Source organism: Aquila chrysaetos, chromosome 21 (genome assembly GCF_900496995.4).
Source record: "Aquila chrysaetos chrysaetos chromosome 21, bAquChr1.4, whole genome shotgun sequence".
NCBI lineage: Eukaryota > Metazoa > Chordata > Aves > Accipitriformes > Accipitridae > Aquila > Aquila chrysaetos.
In genome coordinates this window covers 23,549,975-23,555,134 of record NC_044024.1, presented here as the reverse complement: position 1 = coordinate 23,555,134, position 5,160 = coordinate 23,549,975, and the positions used below count along the sequence as shown (strand labels likewise).

At 53.7% G+C, this 5,160-nt stretch overlaps 1 long non-coding RNA gene across 1 annotated transcript; it reads right to left on the bottom strand.

The window, feature by feature from the left end:
• Positions 1-633: 633 nt before the first annotated feature.
• Positions 634-4,816, bottom strand: LOC121232512. The gene is made up of 3 exons (XR_005931089.1): positions 3,795-4,816; positions 1,822-1,921; positions 634-864 (listed from the first exon to the last, which is right to left on the bottom strand). It is a non-coding gene; the product is annotated as an uncharacterized LOC121232512 (long non-coding RNA).
• Between the last annotated feature and the right edge of the window lie 344 nt (positions 4,817-5,160).

Here is a 5,160-nt window from a genome sequence, read left to right as displayed (position 1 = left end):
GATATATGACCTATTTAATATGTAAAAAATAAACAGCTTTGGTATTAATAATAAATATTTAGGGCTCATTCCAGCTGTTCTTGTGTAGCTCTGCAATATACTGTTTACCATTGATTTTGTTTCCCAGGAAAATATTTCTACTGATGCAATGCTTTGTACATCCTCTATGTCTTTATTCTGTCTCTCTTTTTTTTTTATGTATAGCCTAATAAATTTTCTAAGAAGTTTAGGGCAATAAGTGTTATCAGGAAAAAATATGAAAGGCCATCCACCTCACGTTCCAGGTGTGCGTGCATATTTTTTCTCCAACTCTGTGGCCGATTTAAACCCTGAATCCCAAGTACAAGATCCAGCCTCACCAGCCAACACAGCCCAGAGAAGCCGATACGGGGATGTAAGGGGGTGATTCGTCTGGCAGCAGATTTAATTAAACCAAAGGCAGTGCTTTCCCACACCACAAGCATGCTGGCTGGGGAACTCTGTCATGGGATGTGAAGAAGTCACGAGTAGGGAGGGGACACACACGTTTGGGGCTGAGACCTGTAATGTCCCAAGCAAACCTGCTGGCACGGGACACCCTAAACTCTCTGTTGCTGGAAGCTAGGAAAACATCAGGAGAAGGATTACCTCTAAATACACACTTTTCTTTTACTCTTCTCTACGTAGGTGCGTCCCGTAGCAGGCACGGGGAGACGTACGCGGGGATGCACACAGCAGGGACGTAGCAGGAGAGGGGACAGGCTACTCACTCTGCCTGGGGACAAGCAAGGAGAGCTTCGCTGAGCAGAGGGTGGTTGGCCTGTGCTTCTGGACCAGGGAATAGCTCTTGTCCTGTGCAGGTGAGGCTTTGAGATGAGAAGGCTCCTAGAGACATGGGACAGAGTCGTTTTAAGTAAACTCTGAGCCTGCACTAGCGATGGGCATGTCCCCAGTCTCCCCAGTGCTGTCTCCAGCCTGTAAGGCAGCATCCAGAGCTTTCCTCTGATGCCTGTCCTCTTCTCCAGCACCTTCTCAGTGTGGCAGCTGCAGGGCTACTGATGGTCAGCCTTGAGCTGTACGACCCCCTCACGCTGCCACGGTAGAGCCTGGGGCCAGGACCCCGTTTCCCACCTCCCTCCAAAGCAGAGGTACCACCTCCCAACCTGCCAGTCCTTGGGAGAAGGCTCGAGCATCCTATACACATGGCCCGGGTGCAATCCTCGCTGGGAGCCCCAGGGCAGGGCTCACAGCGGGAGAAGATGCTACACCTACATCTCACCATATAACTCCCCAACTGAGCTCCACAGATCGCTGGGAGCCAGAGCCCTCCTGCAGCCTGCGGAATCGCTTGAGTGCTTTTAATCACAGCTTCTGAAGAGAAAGCCCTGCTCTCCTCACGCTTGCAGGGGTGGGTAGCTACCCCCAGTCCCAGCCATCTGCTCTGACTGCTAGGCATGGCGAAGGAGGGAGGGAGGGACGGACGGACACCTCCCGCCGAGCCGCTTTGGGCAGGGACGGCTGCGAGTCCCCGGCAGAGCAGAGGGCACCAGCTGCAGACGCGCTTTAGAGCGGAGTGGGGGTAGGGAGAACAAAAGTGCTGTTTGTCCTCGCCCCAAAAATCAATAGTAAAGGGTTCCCCCCCCCCCCCCAAAGAGCCTTGAAGGAAAGGTATTCAGGTGCTGGGCCTGAATACCGGTGCCTTCAACATTAGGGAATTATCACCTTCCCCAGCCCTTTGCCCTCCCAGTCACTTTAACCTAGAAGGAAATTTGGGGACAACGGGAGCTTGGTTCCTGTTTGAGCTGGCACTAGATTGAGAAAAGCTAATTTTCTTAGACTTACCTATTTACATGAGAGCCAGGCGCATGCCTCCACAGCATGCTTTTTTGGGAGAAAATCTGATGCTCTGGGAGGACGCATGCTGCATGAATCACACCCGCACCTTGGGAGAGAAAACAGGACTGGGAAGAGAATACACGAGGGTTAAACACCAGACTTTAGGGGATGCTCCTAAAACTTCCCTGCTCTCTCCACAGAGTCGGTAAATATAGGAACAGCACGTGGAAAAACATCAGATCTTCCCAGGCTATTGATTTTTGACTTTCATTCCCCCAGCCGTCGCCCAACTCGTTAGCTTCGGATCAGGCAGCCTAATCTGACCTGATTCTTAGATCTTAGGCTGACCAGTCTGAATAAAAGTCGCCTGTCCAGCCCTAATGCACTGTCTAATGGGCCATCTGCACGCCTCCAGGGACCGGAGGATTGCTGGGAGCTCGTTAGGGCGTTGGGAAGGATATCGGTATCTCAGGGTTTCCCAGGCTGGGGAGCAGGTTCCCCCCATGTATTTGCAGCAAGACACAAGTTTGGGTCAAGGTTAAAAACAGGCTTTGGAAATGAAGCTTCAAGTTCAAGTGCAGAAGGGACTCTGCACACGTACACTGGTTTCCAGAAGCCAAAGGCTGGTGCCAAACCCTGCTAACAACACCCAGCATCGCTGGGGGCACCTGGGGTCTGGCACCCCGCTAACGAAAGAGGAGCATGAGCAATCAGCAGGAGGCTTGTTTCCTGCCACAAACCTGCAGCGGTCAGTTGCACTTATTTCTAGGTAGAACCAGAGCAGACTGGTAGATTTTTGGGGGCAATTTGATCAAAAAAAAAAAAAACAAAACCAAAAACCACCCCAAAAACCCACGAGAGAAAGAAATAGGCTGAAAGGAGCTTTGGTGTCTGAAAGCAGAACAGCATTGGTTTAGACCAAACCTAAGCTCTGCATCCCAGTTTGCTGAGCTTTCAGACAAGTAACATTCAGACCACCTGCCCTTTTTCCAGGCAATTAATTTCTACCCTTTGTGCCTCAGTTTCCCCACCCACCAAACAGAGATTGCCCCCATGACATCTCCTTTTGCTTTGAGATCTTGAGAAACACTCTGTGAGGCTCTTACTGCAAGTTTCCATCAGCAAGCCATGCTCTTTGCGTGGTCCTAGGCCACCAAGTCTGTCCTGCACAGGCTCATGGACAGCACTGTGGTCTCCAGCCTTGCTCACCCCTTTGCCTTGTTGATAGCTGCAGCGGGGGAAGTTTACCAGCCGGCAGGTGCTGCCAGCAAGATTGCCTGAAAATTTGGACCAGGGCTGGAAAATTGGCTTTATTGCTTAAAGCATACCAGGAGGAGAGAGCTGGGGGAGGCAGCAAGAAGAAAAGGCAGAGAAAGGAGGGGAGGGAAGGGCAGTCTAGTGTGGCCAAGGCAATCACATCCCACAAAGATATCAGGGCCAGAGGATCTTGTCCTATTTGGGCCAGGGCTTTTGCTCTCGTTGGACAGCTGTGCTGAGCACCAGCCATCCCTGGAAAAGCTTCTTGGCACATCCATCTCAGCCCACCCCTGGCCCCATCCCTGGGGCATGCTCTGATCTTGCATGGACACAAGGAATATTTTTCTTGAGTCTTGGGTTTTAAGTCTGCATCTGTGCAACCGATGCAGGTGAGCCGAAACACTTCTGGATCATGAGAAACTCTTGTCCTCTCCCTCTATCCAGGGCACTCCCCTTCCCCACTAGCTTTCAATTATTTAATTTCCCCTCCCCCCCCCCCCCCCAGCATCTGAAAGCCAAGCGTCTTAAATACAAATCACCTCCAAATCATTACGTGCAGGACCTTTCGGCCCTCTTCAGAGCAATGGGCCGTGAGTAATGAGCTCTGCTGAGAGTTTGCTGGATTTCACATACAACAGATGTAAAAGATGGGGCTGGAGAAGGGGGAGGAAAGGGGGAAGGAAGCCGGATCCAGCTGGGGAGACGAAATATTTGCCACTCACCTTTTCCTTCATCTGCAGCAGACCGAGGAGGTTCAGGTCCTCCTGCACTTCTGCACCCTGGCTCCTGAGCTGATACCAGGCAGACAAATAGGCAGGGTGCAGCTCAAAATTTAACCGTTGAGCTCTCCAGGTGCTCAAGCACCCTTCCAGGGGTGCGGGGTCCCACCCTGGACCTTGTCCCCAGCAAACCATGAGCAAGCCCTCATCTCCCAGAAGTTGTCTTCCCCTTCTTGCTGCTGCAGCAGCAGATGCTGAGGCACGGGGTGTGGGGTTGTCCGAGATGCCAGGACCTGTGCTTGGATCCAGCTCCTCTTCCTCCTTCCAGGTGATGTCCAGGGTGACAGAGCCTGCACAGAGACCTTTTGAGACACTGTGGACAGGGAGGAGAAATGGCCGCAGCCAGGCTGACTCCAGGCAAACCTCAATGCAGAGCTGGACAATCCCCGAGTTCACCCAAATCGGTCAAGTCCATCCCTTGAAGGGACTGTCACGGACACCCCTGACGGCTGGGTGCCTCTCACATGTCTCCAACCCCAGTTCCTTTGGTGCAGAGCCAGGTATTTTGGTTGAGGCGTACCTGGTGGAAGAGACTCACACCTATCCTGCCTTCCCAGGCTGCATCGACACCTCCCTTGCCGTGCACTTTGCAGGCGGGCATTACACCACGCAGCGTGTGAACTACCACCCGCAGCACCCCACAAACCCGGGGGGCAGGATGCCACGTGGCTCAGGGTCACCAAGACCAAAAGAGGCCTTGCACCCAAATCTCGGATGCTACAGGCTCAGGTCCCGAAGTTACCAAACGACGCGTGGGGTGGTTTCGCCTCCGTGCACGAGCCTCCAGCTGCCAGGAGAGAGCAGCGTACAGGACAGCCAACGTGGACCTCCCTGCCACGAAACCAAGCTGCCTCTGCATGTGCCCCTCAGCTCCTGGGGGCTCTCAGGACACCAGCAGGACCAGGCGGGGACATGCTGTCCCCATGGAGGAGGAGCGCAGCTCTGCTGCCATGCCAGCCCCTCCACTGTCCCTTTTCCTCTTTAGCATCCCCACCCAGAGCACACAGTTTGCTCTCTCCGAGGGCTCTCCTGGTCCCTGCTGCCAGCAACCACAGCTTTCCTCCTGCTCCAGCAGCACTGAGCACCAGCAGGCTCCCACACACAGAGCAAAACACCCTCCATCATATCAAGCAAGACCCCAGCCCCTGGCACTGGGAGAGCCAGACCTGGCCAGGGCTCGCCCTCCCCTTCCCGCCTGAGGAAAGGTGGGGATGGAGGGGATGGCAGGGGAGGAGAAAACGAGAGCAAACCCCTTCGCCGCAGACTTCAAAGTCATCGTCAGCAGGAGCCTTCGGAACAGTTTAAGTAC